The sequence below is a fragment of the Procambarus clarkii genome, chromosome 65 (assembly GCF_040958095.1).
Source record: "Procambarus clarkii isolate CNS0578487 chromosome 65, FALCON_Pclarkii_2.0, whole genome shotgun sequence".
NCBI lineage: Eukaryota > Metazoa > Arthropoda > Malacostraca > Decapoda > Cambaridae > Procambarus > Procambarus clarkii.
In genome coordinates this window covers 4063762-4079942 of record NC_091214.1, presented here as the reverse complement: position 1 = coordinate 4079942, position 16181 = coordinate 4063762, and positions in this window count along the sequence as shown.

Below are 16181 nucleotides of genomic sequence, written 5' to 3'. Positions count from 1 at the left end.
CCCAATCACTCTTACTCTCAATCACTCTTACTCTCAATCACTCTTACTCTGATTCTTACTCTTACTCACTCTTACTCTCAATCACTCTTATTCTCATTCTTACTCCTACTCTCACTCTAACTCCTACTCCCAATCACTCTTACTCCCAATCACTCTTACTCTCAATCACTCTTACTCCCAATCACTCTTACTCTCAATCACTCTTACTCTCAATCACTCTTACTCTCAATCACTCTTACTCTCACTAACTCTCAATCACTCTTACTCTCACTCTAACTCTCAATCACTCTTACTCTCATACTCACCCTTACTCTCAATCACTTTACTCTCACTCTTACTCATTCTGTCACCCTTACTCTCACTCTTACTCACTCTGTCACTCTTACTCACTCTCAGTCACTCTTACTTATACTCACTCTTACTCACACTTACACACTCTCTGGCACTCTCACTCACCTTCAGTCACTCTTACTCACTCTTACCCACTCTCGCTCACTCTTACTCACTCTAGTTAATAAGAACACGCCAATATAAGACAACAAAACGTTTTCAGATTCTTTCCAGCAACTTTTAAAATTTATATAAATTATCTTAGGGAATAATACATAAATTATATATTTAAACATGATATTAGTGTTTAGTGGAATGCATAAGGAGTCAAATTGTGTTAAAAAGAGCGATTTTTAGAAAATTTGGAAAACTACTTTTTTCTGTTCATATTATAACTAAATGGATTTTAAAGGTTTCACTCAGCCAATATATATCATTCACAATTTATTAATGAATTTTACAAAAAAACACCATAAATTTTATATTTAAACATGTAAAAACTATTTGTTTTACATTTGGAAGAAAATAATTGTAGAAAAACAATTTATAATTAAACCTTTGTGTTTGGATTTTTTGAGTAAAAGTTTCTCAAAGGCTCTCCTGCACCATTCTCAATGCAAATCATTCCCACACCTATGGGAAGAGATAGGCGAACGTTGTGTAGATGATTTGTGTTTGCTGGGAAGACAGTTCACAGGTCTTGTAGGATTTTATCGTTCATTTATTGCTGGATTCTCTATTATAGCCGCTCCACTTTATAAGTTGCAAAGAAAAGATGAACCCTTTGTTTGGGGAGAGGCCCAGGATCAGTCATTCAAAAAACTCAAGTCAGCCTTGATTTCGTCACCTGTCGTACCCAGATTTTTCTAAACCTTTTATGTTGGTTACAGATGCTAGTGACATAGGTTTAGGTGCTGCATTACTTCAAACAGAAGGTCACAGAGATTATGCAATAGCTTATACTAGCCGTACATTATCTAAAGAAGAGAAAAATTATAGTGCAACAGAACGAGAAGCCTTGGCAGTTGTCTGGGCACTTAAATATTTCAGGGATACAATTTATAATTACCCAATTCATGTTCTTACAGATCATCAACCATTAATTCCCTTGTTCAAAAATAAGAATCCAGTTGGAAAGTTTGCTAGATATTTGCTCACAATTCAAGAATTTAATCCCACATTCGGTTATATTCCAGGGAAGCAAAATGTTGTAGCCGATGCGTTTTCTCGACACGTTGCTGCAAATCAGTTAAATTACCCAGCATTAGATGCTACAGTAGTCGAGACGGAACAGAGACAAGACCCCATATGGGCACCCGTCATTAAATTTTTGACTAAGCAAGACACTCGCCCGATTCATAAACTGCCAGTACCATTGAAAGAATTAGTGATGTTAGACAATTTATTGTGTAGAGTAGTAAAGCTAGGGACAGCCCCAAGGAAATGTTGTCAGTTAGTTGTTCCAGCTGTCTTGGTACTAACTGTATTAAAAATTATCCATGATGCTCCCACAAGTGCACATCCAGGAAAGGATCGTACATTCCAACAAGGTCGATTGAAGTATTTTTGCCAAAAAATGGCTAAGGAGATTGCTCATTATGTTAACAGATGTTTAACCTGCTTACAGCACAAGGGACATGTTTCAGGACCTAATCCAATTCAGGTGTACCCAGCAACTAAAGCTCCTTGGGAACGAGTATCGAATTTGTTGACAAATTTGTTGACAAAAACAGAGAAAGGGAACAAACATTTGCCTGTAATGATTGATAATTTTTCACGGTTTTGCGAACTAGTTCCTATCCCAACAAAACAGCAGAAACTATAGCCAGTGCATTCCATGACCAAATAATTTGTAGATATAGTATGCCTAAAGTAATCCTTTCAGATAATGGTCCAGAATTCAGTAATAGTATTTTAACTAGCTTGTGTGATTTATATAACATTAAAAAATGTAGTATCATGCCTTACAACCCAGCAAGTAATGGATTACCAGAACGTACTAACAGGAAAGTGTTAGATGCCTTGAGAGTCACGTTGTATTTTGATAGCAACAATTAGGATGATTTTATACCCTTAATTCAGTGTGCCATAAATTCTTCAATTAATGTTTCTACAGGTGACACACCTCACGCTATTCTTTATGGTACAGATAAGATCCTCCCTAATGAATTGATTAATGTACCTCCTACTCCCTTATACAACATAGATGATTTTGTTCAAGTGAAGCGTAGACAAATGCAACTAGTATTCAAGAAAATACGAGAACAACTGTCCAAAGCAACAGCCGAGTTCACTCTAGCAAGGAATGCACGAGCTAAACCCAGTAAAATAACTATCACATCTGTAGTAATGGTACTTAACCAACACAGGTCTGGTCCTATGTACAAGTTAACTAAGAAATTTTTGGGTCCATATAAAGTAATCGAGCTTATTAAAGGTAACAAGTACAGACTTAGGAATTTGTTAACAGGAGAGTATATAAATGAACATTTAGACCACATGAAGCTAGCTAAAATGACTGTTGACGAGACTGATGAGGAAGATGACAGTGTACTTACCCAGACAAATTCTCCTAATGGGACATCACCTTCTGTGGTTGACAGACCACTTGATGTACAGCCACCCCCATTCTAGCACCTATAATCTTAGATCTAGACCTCTCGTTTCAACCGTGCACTCACCCCATGTCCATTGGCTAGATGTTAACGTGGATATCTCTCAAGATGATAGTTTGTCACATGCAGTTTCATCTGTTCCTGACCTTCAGTCAGAGCCAGAGTTGTATAGTGTTCTGGATGAGCTAGGTGTAGATATCCGCAGAATTTATAATTAAGTGCACTCTGCAGTTATTCTGTTTTGTTTTGCAAAATTCATTGCGGTATTTCCACTACATGTGTCTTATTATTACCATTATATATATAGTATAATGAAGTTTTTTCTCAACTTTATTTTGTGTTATAAATTAGATGCCATTGTTAAGTCTACTGCTATTTGCATTTTTACAGTGCTTGTCATAAAGAGTTCAGTAATGTTCTAGCAACCACACTGAGGCCAGTGAATCCCGACTGCTATCACTCAGATGTTAATCTTCTTGATCCAGGTCTTGTATATAGCTTGTAAATATATTGTACATTAACAAAAAAAAAATCCTCATTGTCTAATCTTAAAATTCATATGTGGTTGTTAGGTCAGAACTTTAGTTCCATTAATGTAAATAATTGTCTTTAATTTTGTATTGTTTCCAAGCACATGCCATTGACACACGTTAATAATTTTGTTTAGGCAATACCTTGAGTTGTATTGTTCATATCTGATAAGTAGATATACACATGTTCTTAATGCTCTAGTTTAATTAAAGCATTGTTACTATGATTTCTCACACCTGATCTTCTTTTAATGTTTATTATGCAAATTTCACATGTAAGCCATTATTGAATGCCACCGAGGTCCTTTCAGTACCATTGTACAATATAGCTAGCCCGAGCTTGTCGACAAAGGACGTCGACTTGGTAGAGTGTCCGAGCGGTGTTAATACTCAAATTGTATGACGTTTGAAACATAACCAATCAGAGGCGCGTAGGCCTCTGACGTCATGCCAGACAGAGCAGCACCAGCTGTGCCCCCAGCAGGCCTCAGTATTCTCACAGACCCAGAGTAGGTAGGACCTCGGCTGGCCAATTATATACCTTGTTGCCTCACTCAATAAAACTACTGAAGTGTCTACTGTGTATAACCACATCCCCAGAAGGCAACAAATACATACACTGCACATACCCGGGTGCCTCCTTACACTGCACATACCCGGGTGCCTCCATACACTGGTCATACCTGGGTGCCTCCATACACTGCACATACCCGGGTGCCTCCATACACTGCACATACCCGGGTGCCTCCAAACACTGGACATACCCGGGTGCCTCCATACACTGCACATACCCGGGTGCCTCCATACACTGGTCATACCTGGATGCCTCCATACACTGCACATACCCGGGTGCCTCCATACACTGCACATACCTGGGTGCCTCCATACACTGGTCATACCTGGGTGCCTCCATACACTGGTCATACCTGGGTGCCTCCATACACTGCACATACCCGGGTGCCTCCATACACTGCACATACCCGGGTGCCTCCATACACTGCACATACCTGGGTGCCTCCATACACTGGTCATACCTGGGTGCCTCCATACACTGGTCATACCTGGGTGCCTCCATACACTGCACATACCCGGGTGCCTCCATACACTGGTCATATCCGGGTGCCTCCATACACTGGTCATACCCGGGTGCCTCCATACACTGCACATACCCAGGTGCCTCCATACACTGGTCATATCCGGGTGCCTCCATACACTGGTCATACCTGGGTACCTCCAAACACTGGACATACCCGGGTGCCTCCATACACTGGTCATATCCGGGTGCCTCCATACACTGCACATACCCGGGTGCCTCCAAACACTGGACATACCCGGGTGCCTCCATACACTGGACATACCCGGGTGCCTCCAAACACTGGACATACCCAGATGCCTCCATACACGGCACATACCCGGGTGCCTCCATACACTGGACATACCCGGGTGCCACCAAACACTGGACATACCTGGGTGCCTCCATACACTGGACATACCCGGGTGCCTCCATACACTGCACATACCCGGGTGCCTCCATACACTGCACATACCCGGGTGCCTCCAAACACTGGACATACCCTGGTGCCTCCATACACTGCACATCCCCGGGTGCCTCCATACACTGCACATACCCGGGTGCCTCCATATACTGGACATACCCGGGTGCCTCCATACACTGCACATACCTGGGTGCCTCCAAACACTGGACATACCTGGGAGCCTCCATACACTGGTCATACCTGGGTGCCTCCATACACTGCACATACCCGGGAGCCTCCATACACTGGACATACCCGGGTGCCTCCAAACAGTGGACATACCTGGGAGCCTCCATACACTGGTCATACCTGGGTGCCTCCATACACTGCACATACCCGGGTGCCACCATACAATGCACATACCCGGGTGCCTCCAAACACTGGACATACCCGGGTGCCTCCAAACACTGGACATACCCGGGTGCCTCCATACACTGCACATACCCGGGTGCCTCCATACACTGCACATACCTGGGTGCCTCCATACACTGCACATACCCTGGTGCCTCCATACACTGCACATACCCGGGTGCCTCCATACACTGCACATACCCTGGTGCCTCCATACACTGCACATACCCGGGTGCCTCCATACACTGCACATACCCGAGTGCCTCCACACACTGCACATATCCGGGTGCCTCCATACACTGCACATAACTGGGTGCCTCCATACACTGGACATACCTGGGTGCCTCCATACACTGGACATACCTGGGTGCCTCCATACACTGGACATACCTGGGTGCCTCCATACACTGGACATACCTGGGTGCCTCCATACACTGGACATACCCAGGTGCCTCCATACACTGGACATACCTGGGTGCCTCCATACACTGGACATACCTGGGTGCCTCCATACACTGGACATACCCAGGTGCCTCCATACACTGGACATACCTGGGTGCCTCCATACACTGGGCATACCTGGGAGCCTCCATACACTGGACATACCTGGGTGCCTCCATACACTGCACATACCTGGGTGCCTCAATGCACTGGACATACCTGGGTGCCTCCATACACTGGACATACCCAGGAGCCTCCATACACTGGACATACCCGGGTGCCACCATACACTGCACATACCTGGGTGCCTCCATACACTGGACATACCCGGGTGCCACCATACACTGCACATACCCGGGAGCCTCCATACACTGGACATACCCGGGTGCCTCCATACACTGCACATACCCGGGTGCCTCCATACACTGGACATACCCGGGTGCCTCCATACACTGCACATACCCGGGTACCTCCATACACTGCACATACCCGGGTGCCTCCATACACTGGACATACCCGGGTGCCTCCATACACTGCACATACCCGGGTACCTCCATACACTGGACATACCCGGGTGCCTCCATACACTGCACATACCCGGGTGCCTCCATACACTGGACATACCCGGGTGCCTCCATACACTGCACATACCCGGGTACCTCCATACACTGCACATACCCGGGTACCTCCATACACTGCACATACCCGGGTACCTCCATACACTGGACATACCCAGGTGCCTCCATACACTGGACATACCCGGGTACCTCCATACACTGCACATACCCGGGTGCCTCCATACACTGGACATACCCGGGTGCCTCCATACACTGCACATACCCGGGTGCCTCCATACACTGCACATACCCGGGTACCTCCATACACTGGACATACCCGGGTGCCTCCATACACTGGACATACCTGGGTGCCTCCATACACTGCACATACCCGGGTGCCTCCATACACTGGACATACCCGGGTGCCTCCATACACTGCACATACCCGGGTGCCTCCATACACTGCACATACCCGGGTACCTCCATACACTGCACATACCCTGGTACCTCCATACACTGCACATACCTGGGTGCCTCCATACACTGGACATACCTGGGTGCCTCCATACACTGGACATACCCGGGTGCCTCCATACACTGGACATACCCGGGTGCCTCCATACACTGGACATACCTGGGTGCCTCCATACACTGGACATACCTGGGTGCCTCCATACACTGGACATACCCGGGTGCCTCCATACACTGGACATACCTGGGTGCCTCCATACACTGGACATACCCGGGTGCCTCCATACACTGGACATACCTGGGTGCCTCCATACACTGGACATATCCGGGTGCCTCCATACACTGGACATACCCGGGTGCCTCCATACACTGGACATACCTGGGTGCCTCCATACACTGGACATACCCGGGTGCCTCCATACACTGGACATACCTGGGTGCCACCATACACTGGACATACCTGGGTGCCACCATACACTGCACATACCCAGGTGCCTCCATACACTGGACATACCTGGGTGCCACCATACACTGGACATACCCAGGTGCCTCCATACACTGCACATACCCGAGTGCCTACATACACTGGACATACCTGGGTGCCACCATACACTGCACGTACCTGGGTGCCACCATACACTGGACATACCCAGGTGCCTCCATACACTGGACATACCCAGGTGCCACCATACACTGCACATACCCAGGTGCCTCCATACACTGGACATACCCAGGTGCCTCCATACACTGCACATACCCGGGTGCCTCCATACACTGCACATACCCGAGTGCCTACATACACTGGACATACCTGGGTGCCACCATACACTGCACGTACCTGGGTGCCACCATACACTGGACATACCCAGGTGCCTCCATACGCTGGACATACTTGGGTGCCTACATACACTGGACATACCTGGGTTCCACCATACATTGGACCTACCTGGGTTAAATTGGTTACCTTGAGGTGCTTCCGTGGCTTAGCGTCCCCGCGGCCCGGTCGTCGACATGCCTCCTGGTTGCTGGTCTGATCAACCAGGCTGTTGGATGCGGCTGCTCGCTGCCTGACGTATGAGTCACAGCCTGGTTGATCAGGTATCCTTTGGAGGTGCTTATCCAGTTCTCTCTTGAACACTGTGAGGGGTCTGTCAGTTATGCCCCTTATGTGTAGTGGAAGCGTGTTGAACAGTCTCGGGCCTCTGATGTTGATAGTTCTCTCTTGAACACTGTGAGGGGTCGGCCAGTTATGCCCCTTATGTGTAGTGGAAGCGTGTTGAACAGTCTCAGGCCTCTGATGTTGATAGAATTCTCTCTCAGAGTACCTGTTGCACCTCTGCTTTTCAATGGGGGTATTCTGCACATCCTGCCATGTCTTCTGGTCTCATGTGAGGCTACTTCTGTGTGCAGGTTTGGGGACCAGCCCCTCAATTATTCTCCACGTATAGATTATTATGTTTCTCTCCAGCCTGCGCTCAAGGGAATACAGATTTAGGTTTTTTAGGTGATCCCAGTAGTTTAGATGTTTTACTGAGTGGATTTTAGCAGTAAAGGCACGCTCTCCAGGTCAGCAATTTATCCAGCTTTGAAAGGGGCTGTCATTGTGCAGCAGTACTCCACTCTAGAGAGCACAAGCATTTTGAAAAGTATCATCATCGGTATAGCATCTCTAGTGTGAAAAGTTCTTGTTATCCAACCTGTCATTTTTCTTGCAGTTGTGACGGCTACTTTATTGTGTTCTTTAAAGGTAAGGTCTTCCGACATGAGTACACCCAGATCCTTTACATTGCCTTTTCGTTCTATGTTATGATTTGCCTGAGTTTTGTACGTGGTTTTCGTTTTTATATTTTCATTTTTTCCGTAGCGCATGAGCTGGAACTTATCTTCGTTAAACACCATATTATTTTCTGCAGCCCATAGAAAGACCTGATCTACATCTGATTGAAGGTTTGCCGTGTCCTCTATGTTGCCTACTCTCATGAAGATCCTAGTGTCATCTGCAAAGGATGATATAGCAGTCTTAGCAGTCTCCGTGGTGTAGTGGTAAGACACTCGCCTGGCGTTCCGCGAGCGCTATGTCATGGGTTCGTATCCTGGCCGGGGAGGATTTACTGGGCGCAATTCCTTAACTGTAGCCTCTGTTTAACGCAACAGTAAAATGTGTACTTGGATGAAAAAACGATTCTTCGCGGCAGGGGATCGTATTCCAGGGACCATAGGATTAAGGACTTGCCCGAAACGCTACGCGTACTAGTGGCTGTACAAGAATGTAACAACTCTTGTATATATCTCAAAAAAAAAAAAAAAAAAAAAAATATAGTGCTAAAGGTTGTGTTCTTGTCTATGTCCGATATGAGGATGAGAAAAAGTACTGGAGCAAGCACAGTACCCTGGGGGACTGAGCTGTTCACGGTTGATGGGCTGGATTTTATTTTGTTGACTATTACACATTGGGTTCTGTTAGTCAGGAAATTGTAGATCCATCTGCCTATTTTTAAGGTAATTCCTTTTGAACGCATTTTATGTGCAATAACACCATGGTCACATTTATCAAAAGCTTTTGTGAAATCTGTGTAAATTACATCAGCGTTTTGTTTGTCTTCCATAGCATCTAATGCCATATCATAGTGGTCCAGCAACTGCGACAGGCAAGAGCGCCCTGTTCTGAAACCATGTTGTCCGGGATTATGGAGATGCTGTGATTCCATGTATTTTGTGATCTTACTTCTTAGCACTCTCTCAAAAGTTTTTATGATGTGCGATGTTAGTGCTATCGGTCTGTAATTTTTTGCCTCTGCCATATTTCCTCCTTTATGGAGTGGTGCAATCTCTGCTCTTTTTTAGTATGTCAGGGATAACGCCAGTATCTAGGCTTTGTCTCCACAGAATGTGAAGGGCCTGCGATAGTGTTATTTTACAGTTCTTGATGAACTGTAAAATACAGTCTTCCAGGCCTGGTGCAGAGTGCATAGGCATATTGTTTATGGCTTCTTCAAAATCCAGTGGGGATAGCGTGATGTCTGATATATGATTTGATGTTGGTATCATATGGATACCAACATTTTTCCAAATGGAAAAATTCATTTGGGTTATCAATCTTTAGTGCGTTTAATGGCTCACTGAAAACAGAGTCGTACTGCTTCCTCAGTAACTCGCTCATTTCTTTGTTGTCATTGGTGAAAGTTCCATCTCCATTTCGCAGGGGCCCGATACTAGATGTGGTTTTTTATCTTGATTTTGCATAGGAGAAAAAATATTTTGGATTCCTCTCTATTTCACTGATGTCCTTTTGCTCTCTTTGCCTCTCCTGGGTTTTGTATGATTCTTGTAGCTTGAGTTCAATTGTTTCTATTTCTCTACCTAACCTTCTTCGCCGTTCTTGAGATAGGATGCGACTCTCAAGTTGTTCCGCGATTTGTTTTCTTCGCCTATATAGGGAACGACGTTCCCGTTTCAATCTGCATCTCTTTCTCTTTTTTCTTAGGAGTATGCAGTTTGAACATATTTCTAGTGCTACTGAGCTGATTTTTTCCAGGCACTGGTTCAGGTTTGCATTTTCTAGCTGTTCTTCCTAGTTTATTTCTGTGAAGTCCTGTTTTTTTTGCTCCCAGTTTATTTGTTTATTATTGAAGTTTAATTTGCTGAAATCTCCTCCACCGGGAATCTGGACTGGTTTGAAGGTCCCCATGCTTGTCAGAACTTCAATTAAGTTGTGATCTGAGTAACAGGTATTTGTAATAATTATGTTCCTGATCAATTCATTATTATTAGTGAAAATGAGGTCCAGCGTGTTCTCCTTCCTAGTTGGTTCTACTATTTACTGGTTTAAGGCAAACCTGTCGCACATCCGTAGCAGGTCATTTGCATGGGCCTGTTCATTTAGGCTACTTCCTGGTATTCTTTCTGATATTACTGTATTAGCCAGGTGCTTCCATTTCAGGTACCGTAGGTTGAAGTCCCCAAGCAGGATAATGTTCGGGGTTGGATTTGTGAGGTTCTCGAAGCAGTGTTCTATTTTCATTAGTTGGTCTTTAGACTGCTGAGGGTTTGCCTCCGGTGACTTATATACAAGGACAATAACTACATATAGGATCTCTATTTTGATTATTAGCACTTCCACCAAATCATTTGTGGTGTTTAGCAGCTCAGTACAGATGAATGTGTCTTTGATGTAGAGGCTGACCCCACCCTGAAGCCGGTGTTTCCTATCACATCTGAAAAGATTGTACTCTGAGATTCATATTTCACCATCATGGTAGTCCTTTGTGTGAGTTTCCGTTAGGGCTGCAAACACTGCATTTGCCTCATGAAGGAGACCATCTATAAAATGAAATTTGTTGGATTTGCGTGTTTTTATACCCTGGATGTTGGCAAAAATAAATGATGTTATCGTGCTTGTGGAAGTGCTGGATGCTTTACTGGTGTTAATATTTAAGGCTCTGGTAAGGAGGCCACTGTGTTTGCGTCCTCTCTAGCATTTGACCGAGTTGGTGGTAGAGTCTGGTCATTTTTACCCATTCTTCTCCTCCTCCTCTTGCTAAAAAATTATCCTGGTCGATGGAGTAGTGGCTGTTTTCATAGTGGCGGTCTGTCGGTTTTATTCGCCTGGTACCTCTTATATGAAAAGCTGGACATTCAGCATTGAAGCACTCTTTCCTGTCCAAAGAGTAATTGCAAATTTCTGGGTGAAAGAATTCACAGCTTTTGGTACATTTACCTGTATTGAAGAGGCCCCGACTCCCTGCTCTGCTCAGGCGTCCCCGACTCCCCGCTCTGCTCAGGCGTCCCCGACTCCCCGCTCTGCTCAGGCGTCCCCGACTCCCCGCTCTGCTCAGGCGTCCCCGACTCCACGCTCTGCTCAGGCATCCCCGACTCCCCGCTCTGCTCCGACGCCGCTGCCACCGAGCTCTGTGCCGCATCTGGTTGTACCATGGTGTCATGTACAGTTTGTTTGAAGGCATTATGGTATGGGTGCCACCATACACTGCACATACCCGGGTGCCTCCATTAACTGGACATTCCCACGTACCTCCATACACTGGACATACCTGGGTGCCTCCATACACTGGACATACCTGGGTGCCTCCATACACTGGACATACCTGGGTGCCTCCATACACTGGACATACCTGGGTGTCTCTATACACTGGACATAACTGGGTGCCTCCATACACTGGACATACCTGGGTGCCTCCATACACTGGACATACCTGGGTGCCTCTATACACTGGACATACCTGGGTGCCACCATACACTGTACATGTCGGGGTGGCATGGCTCCTTATACATGTTGGGAGGGCCTGGCTCCCTATACATGTTGGGGTGGCCTGGCTCCCTATACATGTTGGGAGGGCCAGGCTCTTTATACATATATGGGTGGCCTGGCTCCCTATACATGTTGGGGTGGCCTGGCTCCCTATACATGTTGGGGTGGCCTGGCTCCCTATACATGTTGGGGTGGCCTGGCTCCCTATACATGTTGGGGTGGCCTGGCTCCCTATACATGTTGGGGTGGCCTGGCTCCCTATACATGTTGGGGTGGCCTGGCTCCCTATACATGTAGGGGTGGCATGGCTTCATATACATGTAGGGGGGGGACCAGGCTCCCTATACATTTAGAGGTGGGCTGGCTCCCTATACATGTACGGAGGGCCTGGCTCCCTATACATGTTGGGGTTACCTGGCTCCCAATACATGTTGGGGTGACCTAGCTCCCTATACATGTAGGGGTGGCCTGGCTCCCTATACATGTTGGGGTGGCCTGGCTCCCTGTACATGTTGGGATGGCCTGGCTCCCTGTACATGTTGGGAGGGCCAGGCTCTTTATACATGTATGGGTGGCCTGGCTCCCTATACATGTTGGGGTGGCCAGGCTCCCTATACATGTAGGGGTGGCATGGCTCCATATACATGTAGGGGGGGGGACCAGGCTCCCTATACATTTAGAGGTGGGCTGGCTCCCTATACATGTACGGAGGGCCTGGCTCCCTATACATGTTGGGGTTACCTGGCTCCCAATACATGTTGGGGTGACCTAGCTCCCTATACATGTTGGGGTGACCTAGCTCCCTATACATGTAGGGGTGGCCTGGCTCCCTATACATGTAGGGGTGGCCTGGCTCCCTGTACATGTTGGGGTAGCCTGGCTCCCTGTACATGTAGGGGTGGCCTGGCTCCCTGTACATGTAGGGGTGGCCTGGCTCCCTGTACATGTAGGGGTGGCCTGGCTCCCTGTACATGTAGGGGTGGCCTGGCTCCCTGTACATGTTGGGGTGGCCTGGCTCCCTGTACATGTTGGGGTAGCCTGGCTCCCTGTACATGTAGGGGTGGCCTGGCTCCCTGTACATGTTGGGAAGGCCTGGCTCCCTATACATGTAGGGGTGGCCTGACTCCCTGTACATGTTGGGAAGGCCTGGCTCCCTATACATGTTAGGAAGGCCTGGCTCCCTGTACATGTAGGGGTGGCCTGGCTCCCTGTACATGTTGGGAAGGCCTGGCTCCCTATACATGTAGGGGTGGCCTGGCTCCCTGTACATGTTGGGAAGGCCTGGCTCCCTATACATGTTGTTAAGGCCTGGCTCCCTATACATGTTGGGAAGGCCTGGCTCCCTACACATGTAGGGAGGGCCTGGCTCCCTACACATGTAGGGAGGGCCTGGCTCCCTGTACATGTTGGGAAGGCCTGGCTCCCTATACATGTAGGGGTGGCCTGGCTCCCTGTACATGTAGGGGTGGCCTGGCTCCCTGTACATGTTGGGAAGGCCTGGCTCCCTATACATGTTGGGAAGGCCTGGCTCCCTATACATGTTGGGAAGGCCTGGCTCCCTACATATGTAGGGAGGGCCTGGCTCCCTACACATGTAGGGAGGGCCTGGCTCCCTATACATGTAGGGGTGGCCTGGCTCCTTGTACATGTTGGGATGGCCTGGCTCCCTGTACATGTAGGGGTGGCCTGGCTCCCTATACTTGTAGGGGGTGACCTGGCTCCCTGTACATGTTGGGGTGGCCTGGCTCCCTGTACATGTAGGGGTGGCCTGGCTCCCTATACTTGTAGGGGTGGCCTGGCTCCCTGTACATGTAGGGGTGGCGTGGCTCCCTGTACATGTTGGGATGGCCTGGCTCCCTGTACATGTAGGGAGGGCCTGGCTCCCTGTACATGTTGGGATGGCCTGGCTCCCTGTACATGTAGGGAGGGCCTGGCTCCCTGTACATGTTGGGATGGCCTGGCTCCCTATACATGTTGGGAGGGCCTGGCTCCCTACACATGTAGGGAGGGCCTGGCTCCTTGTACATGTTGGGGTGACCTGGCTCCCTGTACATGTTGGAAGGGCCTGGCTCCCTGTACATGTTGGGGTGACCTGGCTCCCTGTACATGTAGGGGTGGCCTGGCTCCCTGTACATGTTGGAAGGGCCTGGCTCCCTGTACATGTTGGGGAGGCCTGGCTCCCTGTACATGTTGGGGTGTCCTGGCTCCTTGTACATGTTGGAAGGGCCTGGCTCCCTGTTCATGTAGGGGTGGCCTGGCTCCCTGTTCATGTTGGAAGGGCCTGGCTCCCTGTTCATGTTGGAAGGGCCTGGCTCCCTGTTCATGTTGGGGTGACCTGGCTCCCTGTACATGTTGGGGTGACCTGGCTCCCTGTACATGTTGGAAGGGCCTGGCTCCCTGTTCATGTTGGGGTGGCCTGGCTCCCTGTTCATGTTGGAAGGGCCTGGCTCCCTGTACATGTTGGAAGGGCCTGGTTCCCTGTACATGTTGGAAGGGCCTGGCTCCCTGTTCATGTTGAGGTGACCTGGCTCCCTGTACATGTTGGAAGGGCCTGGCTCCCTGTACATGTTGGGGTGACCTGGCTCCCTGTACATGTTGGGGTGACCTGGCTCCCTGTACATGCTGGGGTGGCCTGGCTCCCTATACATGGTGGGGTGGCCTGGCTCCCTATACATGTAGCAGGGGCCTGGCTCCCTATACACGTAGGAGGGGCCTGGCTCCCTATACATGTTGGAGGGGCCTGGTTCCCTATACATGTAGAAATAGCCTGACTCTCTATACATGTAGGACGGGCCTGACTCCCTATACATGTAGGAGGGACGTGGCTCTCTATACATTTAGGAGAAGCCTGGGTCCCTATACATGTTGGAAGGGCCTGGCTCCCTGTACATGTTGGAAGGGCCTGGCTCCCTATACATGTAGAAGGAGCCTGGCTCTCTATACATGTAGGAGGGGCCTGACTCCCTATACATGTAGAAGGAACCTGGCTCTCTATACATGTAGGAGGGGCCTGACTCTCTATACATGTAGAAGGAGCCTGGCTCTCTATACATGTAGGAGGGGCCAGACTCTGTATACATGTAGAAGGAGCCTGGCTCTCAATACATGTAGGGGGAGCCTGACTCTCTATACATGTAGGAGGGACGTGGCTCTCTATACATGTAGAGGGGCCTGGCTCCCTATACACGTAGAAGGAGCCTGGCTCTATACATGTATGGGCGGGCCTGACGCAATGTACATGTAGGGGTGGCCTGGCTCCCTATACATGTAGGGGGGCCATAGCCTACTATAGATGTGTAAGGGCCTCCCTCCCTATGCATGAATTGGGAGCTTGGTTCCCTATTCATGTTGGGGGGGGGGGCTTGGCTCCTTATACATGTAGGAGGGGCTTTGCTTCCTATTCACAAGAACGTCACTACACTGTACAAGACTGTCGACCATCACCACAACATCGTCACTACACTGTACAAGACTGTCGACCATCACCACGACAAGGTCACTAAACTATGCAACACTGTCGCCTATCACCACAACCTCACTACACTACACAAGACTGTCGACCATCACCACAACGTCACTACACTACACAAGACTGTCGACCTTCACCACAACAACGTCACTACACTACACAAGACTGTCGACCATCACCACAACAACGTCACAACACACTATACAATACTATCAACCATCACCTCATCAACATCACCACATACAATATAAGACTGTAAACCATCACGACAACAATGTTACTACACTATATAAGACGGATGGCTATCACCACAAGAACGTCACCACATACTATAAGACTGTCGACAATCACCACAACAACGTCAACACACATGGTTTCAACACACATGCTTTCAAGAATAGGGATAGGGAGGAGGCCCTTAACTATAGACCTGTATCACTGACAAGCATCCCCTGTAAAATAGCTGTAAGAATAATTAGCCTAAGACTGGTTGCACACCTATATGAGGATTGTAGGATCATCCAAGAGGACTTATCAGATTGAAGAGATGGGCAGAGAAATGGTTATTAGAGTTTAACAAAAGCAAATGTAAAGTTATAGTAATGGGATTAGGTGA